A 12,222-nucleotide genomic window follows, 5' to 3' on the forward strand; every position below is an offset into this window, starting at 1 on the left:
CTCCAGGGAAGGCTCCGCTGACTTGACCCTTAAGCCTAAAGTTGCGTCTTGCTACGTTTGCTTTGTGTGTGTTAATGGATACCTGATTCATAGATTTCAGTTGATGGATCAGTTACAAGTTGGAGTAAGTGGTCCTTGGCTACATAAACCTCTCCTCTGCATTTTTTCACATGTTATGACTTACTGTTGTACTTCAGTACAAACTGGGAACGATTCTGGTAGTGTTGCAGTCAAACAGTAATGCTGTCCCGACTTTGCAGTCTGCGTGTCTTCAGAACCTTTGGTCACTGTAGAGTATGAGCAAATGCCTCTTGCTTGCTTGCTTGCAGCTGGTACGTGGGATAACACTGCCAGTCCTGATGTGAGAGGAGAGTTCTGGGAACAGTGCGTGCGTTGGGATGTGAAGTCAGTACCATCAGATCTGGATTTTCCAACACCTGTACAAGATGTCTGAGAGGTCCCAGACCACCGAATTTGCCAGAGGGGCTAGCAGGTCCATTGAGCCTTGCGTCTTAATTCTGATTTCCTGAGCTGTGGCTTGGTTGGAGTGGCAAGATGGTGAGTGGGAAACACTTCAGATCTCTTTCATCAAGATGAGCTAAGTGTTGTCTTCTAGCTCCTACGGTACTGGCTTGAGTAGTGTTCCCAGTTGTCAGTACTGCATGTTGTACCTGCGTGAGCACCTGGTCTTCTGTGCCTGCCCACCAGTGCTGAAATACCTCTTCCTAGGCATCCGTCCTAACGCAGCCTCTCCCTCCACTCTCACCCACATATACATTTTTGGTCAGGCATCCCAGGGTGGAGGAACTGTCTTCTGTTAACTAGACTCGTAACTCCTTTGCTGAAGTGCCCTCGCGTGTTCCATCCTTTGATGCTCCACTACTCTACCGAGGAAAGTGCAGGCTTCTTTCAGACCTCGTTCCCTGCTTCTCCCAAGGTGTGTGCCATGTTGTCACGTGAAGGGGGGGGGGGGGGGGGGGAGCAGCAGTATGCAATCCTCTCAACCCAAGGTGTTTGATCTGTCTGTTAGCGCCCCAGGAAAGCTGAGACCCTTGTTCCCGACCAGTCTGTCAGACCCTTCACTGAAAAGTCCCACTGGATCGAAGGGCAAATCGACTGACTTGTTCAGGGTGGCACACTAGCAGCATTAGGGGGACCCCTCAGCGGGTCTTCCCACTTTGTTTGAATGTGTTACCCGCTGCCGGCAACTGCCAGCGCCCACAAAGGACTCGCACCAACAGTTCACGGAATAACACTCCTTATTAATAAGAAATGGTGACAATTTAGGGTTTGTGATTGCCAGTGATAGGGCCTGTCTGCAAAACCAAGCTTTGAATTACATACAACTACATCCAACTGAATTCTAATCGCTAATAACAGCTAGCATGAGTCAGTTATTTAGCATGCACAAAACAGAGCTCTTACCCGATAGGTGTCCCTACGGGGGAGAAGACAGGTTCAGCCCATCGACGGATCCCAGAAGTTCCGATGGAGTCTTCCCTAATTTCTCCCTTCATCTGTCCACTTCTTATACTTCATAGTACATTGCATATTCATTTTCATACACAGGATTAGTTACAAGTTTCTGGCTTCTAATACAAATTAGTACGTATCCCCAGATAGCACTGCTGAAGTTCTCTGCTAACTACGCATGCTCCTCAGGCGGGGTTTTGCCTTCCTTTGGGGGGGCTGTTTGAGTTGGAGGTTGTGATCTCCCGCTAAGAATAAGGCAATTATCTTTGTCTTATTTTCAACTAATTTTCTGTTGATGTCAGTGGATTGCAACACTTTATCATCCCGTTTCCTCTCGTAGCCAGAACTTTCCTCACTTGAAGGTTTCTTTCTGCATAACTTAGGTACTGGCATTGTTTTCACTGCCTGTTCTTTGTTTCTCATCCTCCCCAAGGCTGACTGCCTTGGTGAGAAGTCCCTGCATAACAACTGTAGAGAGTGAGTCAGCTTGACCTAGCTTTGTGAACACTGAATCAGAGTTGGGTAACCGAGGAGTTTAGACAATCCCCCCGCCCCCCCCCTTTGGACTCGTTTCAGTTCAGGACCGGTCCATTTCCATCACATCTAGGCGGAGCTTGAGTGACTTTGGTCATGCATATTGTTGTTACTAACTGGTGTTGTGTGCCCAGCGAGGTGTAGTAGTACCTTGGAGGCAGGCAGCTTTGAGGTGGAGGTGTGCGTTAGTATTACAATGGGATTATTTCAGCTGAGGAAAGTAATTTCACCATAACGGTTGGCTCAGCCACAGACATCTCCTGGATCTTCGTGTGCCAGCTGGTGTGCAGCTTATCGGCTGTGTGGTGCCACCTGGTTCCCTTTCCTGCAGGGAGCACGACGGCCTGGCCGTGGTGTCTCCACTCCGCACCATCCTCCGTCACCACTATCCGCGTGCGCTGAGCTGCCAGGAGGTGTTGCTTAGGGCACTGTGGTGATACGGATTCTGTGCATGCCAACCATCCTGAAGGCCATAGCTGCATTTTACCCTAAAAAAGCTTTCCGTAATGCTACGCTTCTGTTAGGACGCAGTTTGGTCGAATTCCCGCCCCTCAGGGTGATTTTCCCACACACCTGCAGGCAGCAGGACTAAGGTCATCTCCTTTTGCCTGCTTGGGCTCGGGCTAAAATCCCTTCCCTGACTATTCTTCAGCTTTTACAGCCTTTGAGCCTTCCCTTGGGCCTGGTTGATAGCCCTTTGCCATTTCACCCTGTTCACAGCCAGCGTGAGTCTAGGTACCGACTATCTCAAAGAACTTCAGTTACACGATAAACCTGCTTTTTTGTAAATTAAGTCTAGCATTTTAATTTCAAAGGGAACTATGGGAACTCCTGTCCGCATGGTGACCTAGCATAAGCAATGATGGAAAGGTGCATCAGATGTGACCTCCGTGTCAGCTCAGTGTGCCTCAGACAGACTGCGTTTGGCACTCCGTGGCATGCTGCGCAGCTCCAGAAATTCATGCTAGGGAAAAAATGGGCAAAAATAATAGTCATGTAGACACATGAGTTAGGAAGAAATGCTATAAATTAGGTATTTCTGTTGACTGAGGCAGTTGATCTTGCTTGTGGATCTTTGGGGTGTGAACTTGATGCTGAACGACTCGTTTTTCATTTGACATGCCAGAATTATTTTAAAAGAGATAGAAGAGAAGCTTATGAAATAGAATAGGTTATTGCGTCTTCCTAAAATGCTCACAAGGATTATGTATAAAGCCAAAGTGAAGGATGATGGAATAAAATTCTGTGCTTTACAAGTAAATGCAGTACACTTAACTAGGACCCTGCACGGAGATCAGGTTTCTTTCTGTTTTTAAAATCCAAAAGAAGTTTAGGAAGTCTTAGAGGTTAGTATTGTGGGAAATAAATGGCTCTTCCACAACAAATTCCATGTCAGCAAGGCTCTTTGAACAATTCTTTTTGAAATCGGTTCTAACTACAGCCAGTTAGCAGTTTAATGTTGAAATGTATACTTGCTCTCCTATAAAGCAGTATTTCGTTTGCATTTCAGTGCTGTGGGTCTTGACAAATTTGGGAAGAGCCCGAGGGAAATTTTTCATCCTGAGATACAGAAGGTAGGAGGCGACTTCTTTTTTTTTTGTTTGGTTGTGGCTTTTTATTCTTTTCTGGAAAAATAAGTCGTTGGGTATGAATGCTAGTGGTTTGTTCCTTTCGGTAGCAGGATAATTGTGGATAACTGACTAGCTGAAAAGGGTCGCATAGACATAGTCCAGCTGGCTGGACAAAAATGCACATCGCTCCCAGCTTATCTGAAGTAAAGCAAAATACACTGTCTTTGGCTGTCCTTGTTACACAGTAACAGGAAGATTTTGGTGGGAAAAGAATGTTGCAGGTGGGAACAGAAAACTACAGAAGAGAAACTAGGGGTGGGCTTGGTATTTAGGCAACTAACCAATAATGAGCTTAACTTCTGTAAGATGTATGAGCTAATTATAAGAAGGCATAAAAGGTGACTGTAAGGTTCAATAAACGAAGTCTGCTGATCACTCATATTGAGTGACTGTGTCTTCCCTCCGTCGCGACAGATAATAATGAGGAGTAGGGTTACAGTTACAAAATAAGCTGTCTTTATGGGTTGAACTGGCTACTTTGAAATTAAACAAATATACGAGTATGTTCCAGGGCGTTTTGTGCTGTCTTCAGTACCAGTGTGCTAAAGATATTGATTTGTTTACAGGATTTATTTGCTCTTGAAGAGCAAGAGGTAAATGTAAACTTTTCACTCCTAGCACTTACTTAGTGACTTATACCAGCTTCGGTACTGACTGCTTATTGCAGTAAAAAAATGTGGTATTTCTGTGCAAATATGAGATGGAAAATCATTTAAAGCACCGGCATAATATATCCTATTAATAGATGAGCAACTTAGTGCTATCATAAAATTCATAATCTATGATCAAAAGTAAATTATTAGGTATCTGCTACTTGAGCATGCAATAGAGCTGGCATGAAGTGTATATTCCTGTGTGAGGGCGTATACAAAAGATGTATAAAAAAGTCCTTAGAGGAAACATTGTTTTGGGTCTTTTGTTTGATTGTCTGTTTATCCTGTACTATTTGGTTTTATTTCTCAGGGACCTGTGAATTTTAAATTTGGAGTCCTTTATGCTAAGGGTGGGCAGCTTACAGATGATGAAATGTTCAGCGATGGTGAGTTTTTCACCTTTTTCTTGGCTGACGGTTGCATCAAATATTGAGCTTCACTGTGAGTACAAACAGTCACAGTCGTGACCCTCTTAGAATTCATCTTAGGAGCCTTGAAGATTTGTATATAAATCAAATTGTTATACTGGATAAACTGTTTCTTTTCCTCTAGTGTGCGTTCCCACAATTAAGTGGTGTGGAGCTGAAGGGGACTACAATGGAATGGGGATGGAGCCGTTTGGACCGAGTCTTGAAGATCTCTTCAGTTTTTGTTCAAGGAAATTTAGTCTCGAGACAGTCCTATTACTCGCTGACCAAATGGTAGGAACCTGCTTTGCTGATCTTGATGGTGCAGTGTGTTGGAATATTCAGATTCCTTGAGAGATCAGAACCAAATACGTTGTTTCTGTAATTTAGAGGTGAATAGGCCTGTTATCATGAAAGAAAAGACTCAACATTGGTTTTGTTGCGCTTAAATACAAAGTGCCCCATCTAAAGTGATTACAAAGTTTTAATTGATTTTTAAAAAGCAGACTTGCGCTGTTTGCAAACCGTCTGTTGCACTGCTCAAAGACAAAAGAAATTCGCCCGAGAAAGTTTTTGGAAACAAATGTAAAATAGACACGGGGAAAGAGCTGGAGAGGTTTATGTGTTGTCTGTCGAATTATGTTCTCTTTAATGCCCTTACGTTTTACAATAAAAAGTTTCATTACCTCTTTTATCGTTAAGACAATCTTGCTAGTGTTTTTATACGGAAAAAAGTGTACGCCTAGTCTCTCTCGAGTGATTTATGGTTGGTTTGGTTTTTTTTTTCCTCTTTATCTAGATTAGTTGAATTGAATACGTTCACTCTGAGAACTTCATCCACTGAGATGTGAAGCCAGACAACTTCTTAATGGGCCTTGGGAAGAAAGGCAATCTTGTCTACATAATAGACTCTGGGTTAGCAAAGAAGTAGCGAGACTCTCAAACTCACCAACATATCCCATATCGTGAAAATAAAAACTTAACAGGAACCGCCTGTTATGCATCCATCAACACGCATCTTGGAATCAACGAGCTGGAGAAAGCAATAAATAAAAACTTTGAAAGTGTCGATGCACTTAATTTTAGCACAAGTAGATGTTGCTTTAATGAGGCATAGAGTATGATCCTTATTTATGGCACTTAACAGCGCAGTGTGCTTGGCCTCTTATCTCTTGATTGGGTGGGAATTGGTCCGACTGTAATTCTCAGGAATTAGCACCTTTTTTTTTAATAATTGCAAGGGTGATAGGCTTTTTCTTGTACTGTTTATCGTGGGCATAGTAACTCAGCTATCCCTTGTTTTTCAAAGGTTTTTTATGACGGTCTTGTTGCACAGTCTTTTGTTTTTCCAGTACTCCTTTTTTATACTGTTGTAGAGCAATCTCACGGAGATGACTTGGAGTCCTTGGGCTACGTACTGATGTATTTTAACCTGGGCTCCCTCCCCTGGCAGGGACTGAAAGCAGCGACAAAGAGGCAGAAATAGGAACGTTATCGGTGAAAAGACAATGTCTACACCCGTTGAGGTTTTGTGTAAAAGGATATTCTTGTAAGTTACTTTTCTGCGGCACTAGGCTTACGTGTTCATGGTTTAGTGGGATTTCTTTTTGCTTTACGCTGAATCCTACCAGTCTTTTTACTTGTGTGTGTGTGTGTCTCTCTCTCTTTTTTTTTTTTTTTTTTTTCCCCTTTTTCTTTTTTTCTAAATTCCCCCAACCCTGCCCATGGTTGGGCGTGTCTGTGATAGAGATACTGTGCCTTCAAGACTGGGATCTTTCTGTTCATAGACCGTTTCTAATTATCCTTTGTCTTAACTATTAGTAAACAATCCCTGAGGTGCCCTCAATTCAAAGGGTAGCTTAGTACATCTGATTTGCACTGTGTTGTGTGTGCATGCGTCGGTGTTGGCTGGATGACTCTTGACAGCAAACAGCATTTTGAGAAACTACCCATTTCTTCATATGGGTGGGTACTGTTTCTTGAATTAATTGGATTGCAGTCAGATGCACCTATTGCAGTTGTTTCACTTGAGAATTGTCATTCCAGGTTCACGTAGTTTGGCCTGTTGATGGTCAGCATCTGTGAGAGGTGTAAGAAACCCTCCTATATCCTAGCATCGTGCTTCAAAGCTTTTCTGTTTCTCAGCTTGGTATTCACGCCACAGTAATAATGAGGTGGTTTTGAGCCCTGCAAAATGATACTTAAATCGATTTTAAAACTTGTTAACGTTCGCTGCCGTCAGGGAATATTGATGATCTTTCACCAAGAGTGCTGTCCCTATTCTGTCCACGCTCTTGGCTTCAGCAGCTAGGTATGACAATGGGAACTATGGTTTCTGTCATGGCTGTGTGAAAACTTACTGGCTTCCATCTGTTTCAACTGTGCCTTCATAGGTGTTCCTTTACATTCATTAACGGTGTTTTTTCTCTGGGGTTAACAGGCAGGAAAGACTAATCAACTTTTCTTGTGCTCTCTGTTAGAATTTCTTTCTTAACGTAAATTACTAATATATAATTTCAGCCAGAAAGACTTGAGCTTGTTAGAGAAAATTTGCTTTTCATTTTCCCAGTTCTTGCTTACTCCGTAGCGGGCAAGATGGCTCAAATTGTTGCAAGTTTTCATAGCTTGTGCTCTTACTACCTTCATAATGTTAAAGTAATTCTTCCATAATCAAAACGCACCCTTAGATGTTAACCGGGTTACCAATTAAAGTCATGGTTTTCCCGTTATCTTTATACCTTGTTCTTAGTCAGGAAAACCTCAAGTATCTGGGTCATGGGGCAAGGTTATTAAGGAGAACTTTGATTGGCTAAGTGTAAGACTATAGAAAATCATTCATACCGCTTCTTACCAGGAGAACAGTAAAGAACAGCAGCTGTTTGTCCATACCCGTTCCAAGTGTGTCAGTTTCCTTGGTAAGTCCTAAGTAAATACGCTGCTGCTGTTCCTGTTTCAGGAAGTGCTTAGACCATACTCCTGGTAGAAAGCAAAGTTTGCTATGCAGATCTACTGATGTCTTATGTTAAGGACTACGTTTTTTATTTATAACTTGATAAACCAGTTTTGTTGTTTTATGTGGATGCCTTCATTTGCTAAGTCAATGCTGCATCTGCGATCCCCACCTTTCATAGTCTAGAGGAAGGGCTGCTGCCTGTTGAACTCTAGGCAATGGAGATTTGCAGAAGTTACTCAAAGAAATAATGAAAGCTGCTTACTTCTAGGTAGAGTTCTTAAAGATGACTCTGCATTTTTATCTGTTTTTTTTAAAATGAGTTCAGATTAGTTCGGTCTGAAACTGAAAGCTAAGGCTGGGAATGTAGCTAATAGGAATGAAAATTCCCTTATGGAAAATACATTCCTCCCAGAGAAATTTAGTACTCTCAGAAGAATGGTAATTGGTAAGGATAGCAAAGTGTCACGTCTATTCCCCACCTCCAAGGTACTGTCCACGCAGTACCTAAATTTTTCTCATGAGAAAGGCTAGCGCTTTGAAACACTAAGTAGTAATGAGGGTTTATTGGAGTAACAGCTAGCAGGTCTACAAAATGGTTCATGAAACTTCAGCGTTTATAAGGAAATTATGTAAATTCGATGTCACGCGTTATTCAGTAGTTCTGATTATATGGAAGCGAATGCAACAGCTACAAGCAAGTTGTGAGATGTTTGAGAGTGATGAACGTTCAAGTTGAGCAGTCAGGTAAAGCCTATTCAAATGAAATGTGCGTTACTGCAGTACTCCAAACCCCCATTAGGATGATGAAGTGGAGCCCACGTCTCGTATGTGGGAACTGTATCTGTGGTAAGCGCTGGCTGAGGAGGCTTTAGGTGTAATGGTGGAGAGGTTGGTGTGATGTCATGACAAACGGGAGTAACTTCATCCTTGAATCTAGGTATGGTATAGTAATGAACAGCAATGGAGACATGATTTCATGTCATTAATGAGACAGATGCTGCAATATTATGCTTAGTTCAGTTCTCAGAATCTTAAGTTCTTGGAAAACGGTATGTAACACAGAGAAGAGGCAGAAAAGTTGAGCTTGGGAAAGCAGGTTGTACAATGTAAGAGTTTCAAATCGGCGTCTTTCTAGTTTGTCTGAAAGTTAGTTGGTGTCATATTTTATAAATTGATTTTAACAGGAACTGACATTTATGCAAAAGACATGTGAAGAACCTATTGCTTAACACTAAAACCATTCACATTTTTAAAAAAGTGAAACTGAGGTCTCAGTGAAGGCAGTTAGCCACTGGAACAACTTCTAAAAGAAGTAGAACATCTGTCCCCTTTGCTTTTGCATCAAAACTGGATTCATTTCTAGGTGGTGTATTCAGGTCTAAATTAAGCCTAAGTTACAGGTCTCTGAACTACAGCGCAGAGAAACCCTCCACAGACCGCATTCTCAAACGAGAAATAAATGCACGTATGATTTTGTTACATATACAAACACATAACATTAGGCATTATATGTTGGTGATGTGGTAATGTGATGGCTATTTAACAATGATCCTTCCTCATCAGGAGAAACAGGATTTCCCTTGTTTGGAGATAGACACAGCTTTGAGGTCGACCCATTTCCTCAGCCAGCTTACATTTTTCTGGACTCTTCCACTTCAGCCATGGCAATTAAACTAAAAAGTAAGCATCATGTCTTTCCCTTTTCACATACACAAGTACAGTTTTTAAAAAACACGGAAACAACCAAAGCAAAGCCAGATACCGTTAATGATATTCACAGAGGAGGAATGTCTCACTTAGTCCTCAGAGCAGACTTTAGGCGACAGAAACAGCCAACAATCGCTACCAGTATTTATCCTAGCTAGTGCTAGCCAAGGGGGAACGCCACATTCTGTAAGAGTATCTGGTGATACCAAGGGCCTGCTAAATGGCTTTTTTGCTTCCTCCTTTCTGGATGAAATTCAGTCACCATAATTCAGGAAAACCTGCTCAGCTGTTTTTCTTTCTCAGCATTTGTTGTTATTGACTCCATTGCTACAATAAACTTTGCAGCTTCTGTTAGATAGCTTGGCTGCAGTACCCCCTTCTTGGTCGCCAGTGGCAGCAGGTCCCCACCAGCCCCGTGCTGAGCACTGGCCGGGCGAGCGCTGGGCGGGATCTCGGCCCAGTTGACGCCACCGGCCGCCGGGAACGCTCGCTGCGGCTGCGGGGTGCCCTGCGCTCTGCCCTCTGCCCACTCGCAGCCCAGCCACTATTACCCGTTGCCTCCGGACTCAAAAGCACCCGCGTGGCTCGAGCGGCTAAATCCTTTGCATCTGGCAGCTTTACAGTCGGGTGGCTCTTTCTGTCCGCGCCCCCGGCCCACCAGGAGGGAGCAGCAGCAGCGTGGGGAACCCACGGCACAAGGTGCAGGGGGGGGCAGTGGGTGGTGAGGTCCTACGGATAAGCCCCAGCGATTGCTGTTGTTCCGGGAGACATTTAAATAGATCCGGGTACCGCTGGGTTTGCTTTAGTCACAACTCAGAGCCGGGCTGCCCCCCCAGCGAGTGGCAGAGAGCAAAGGGATACAGCACGGCTTAGATATGCTTCTCAAACCGTTAGTCAACGTCTGAAGTTTTTAGGAGTTTCCTTTGGTCCTGTCAGTTCTGCAAATCCATCACCTGACTGTCCCAGGTGATTCATCTCCTCAGTTCCAGGCTGCTCCTCAGATCTTGATCTTCTTTCTGCCTGCTTTAACTCACACACTCCTTCAAGCACACTTAGTCTTTGAACAAGCAATTACTATTCTCGTAGACAAATTTTTCCAAGAACAGGTACCTGAGTTTGAGAGCACCCGTGTACACAACTCGATCATCTGTTGTTTCTCTGTTCTCCCACTGACGTAACTGGGCTGGGCTTTAAACCAGCCTTGGGTTATGGCTACACTAGGAACGAGGCCTGGTTCTGCCACTTAGCTGCTTCAGCACTTTACATTTCTGAATTCAAAATACTTTTTCTTTAACCGACACCACAGAACAAAATGCTAAACCTCCAGGTTTTACAACAAACAAAAAAACCCCAAACCCTAAACAGTGCCTCTGAACCGTTTCCCTTTCCATGCAACGGGTGGAAACTTCCTCAGTAAATGACAAGTGTCCATGACCACCCAAGTGACCTGTGCTTACTGAGCAGGAAAGCAAACAATAGCTTTTCAGCTCGCACACGTATCCAAATATATACCCAAAGAAACTCCGTCAGCGTCACTTGCAGAGAGCTCTGCCATCTTACAGCCTTACCTGTAGTGAGTGCCCCTCTAGGGAACTGCAGAGCTGTGGACTCTCAGATGTACTGGAGCACATCTCTTGCCTGCCTGAAACGTTCAGGAGGCTCTCGGATATCCAGGCAGCAGCAGAAAGCGTTCTGATTTTACGGCAAGGCTGACCACACTTGCGAGTTTTCTTCTGCATGCTCGCACCAGGAAGCCAAACCAGAACAGCTGCACACACAGCAGAGCAGTTGCTCAGCACACCTACACCAACAGAGCTCTCCTAAAGCACACCTGGAGCCATTCATACCCCAAGTCAACATCTACAGCGGAACCTGGCCACAAGCTTTGACACGATGTCATTTTGGGGTCAAACTGACGCACACCAAACAATTAGTAAAACGCACCTCCTTCTCTGCCGCGTCAGGTATCGTGCTCCTTCAGTTGAGCTGTAACTGTTACATTATTTCCCAAATGCAAAGCCAAACAGAGAAAATAGAACCACAGCCTGCTCCTTAAAAAGCAACTCTGCACAGGCAACCGTTCATTGTGTGTGACCCAGGGAAGATGTGACCGCGGCCCTTCAAACTTTCGGGATGCCTAGGCGGGACCAAACGGTGGTTGCGAACACAGAACATGCCTGCTCGTTAAGACAGGCTGGTCAAGTTTACCACCAAAACTCTACATCAGCATTTGCCAACCCTGTCCAGCTTTGGGTAGCCAGAGCTGCACTCAGATCACTCGAAAGCGTCTCCCAGTAGCGGCCAGCACTAAGCTCAGAACTGTACCTCCCTGGCGCCTACATGGGGGAAAACTCAGACTGTGCCCCCTTCTCCTTAAGGTGCCTTAGAGCCTGTGACAGGAATTTCATCCACTGCTTGGAAAAGCTCCAAGGTTGCAGCTTAAGGGAACCAGAGTTCCCTGGGTCTCAGAGTCATTCCAGAGCTAAAGTGGTGACAGACATCAGCTCTAGGTCAGATGATACATGCCAGCACTCACCACTGACCCAGGGCGGCAACCTGCTCCCATCCGCTACCTCCTGACCTAGGAAGCCCCTTAGGGAATTACAGCAGCAGTTCGCCAATGGAAAAGCCACAACGGCACGACGCAGTGACTCAAAGATCTAAAATGGACCCCTTGCGCCCACAGAAACCGGTGCTAAAAACACAACAGGTGAGCGAGAGAACATTAACTGCCATGGCTGATACTAGAGCAAACCTCACTGGGCACTTAAGGAGAACAGCAAAACCAGAATAGTAGCAAAAGCCTGCATGCCCGGGACTGTAATAAAAGAAGACACCCTGCCTGGAGATTGTTACGAGCACAA

General features: G+C 44.3%; 1 long non-coding RNA gene and 1 other non-coding gene across 2 annotated transcripts; one reads left to right on the plus strand and one right to left on the minus strand.

Annotated features, from left to right (window-relative positions):
- The first annotated feature begins 3,408 nt into the window (after positions 1–3,408).
- Positions 3,409–5,692, plus strand: LOC129734507 (uncharacterized). The gene is made up of 4 exons (XR_008730078.1): positions 3,409–3,581; positions 4,602–4,677; positions 4,844–4,992; positions 5,498–5,692. It is a non-coding gene; the product is annotated as an uncharacterized LOC129734507 (long non-coding RNA).
- A 6,125-nt stretch (positions 5,693–11,817) lies between these two features.
- LOC129734649 (small nucleolar RNA SNORD45) lies at positions 11,818–11,902 on the minus strand. The gene has a single exon (XR_008730137.1). It is a non-coding gene; the product is annotated as a small nucleolar RNA SNORD45 (small nucleolar RNA).
- Positions 11,903–12,222: the final 320 nt, after the last annotated feature.

This window comes from Falco cherrug, chromosome W (genome assembly GCF_023634085.1).
Source record: "Falco cherrug isolate bFalChe1 chromosome W, bFalChe1.pri, whole genome shotgun sequence".
NCBI classification, from domain to species: domain Eukaryota; kingdom Metazoa; phylum Chordata; class Aves; order Falconiformes; family Falconidae; genus Falco; species Falco cherrug.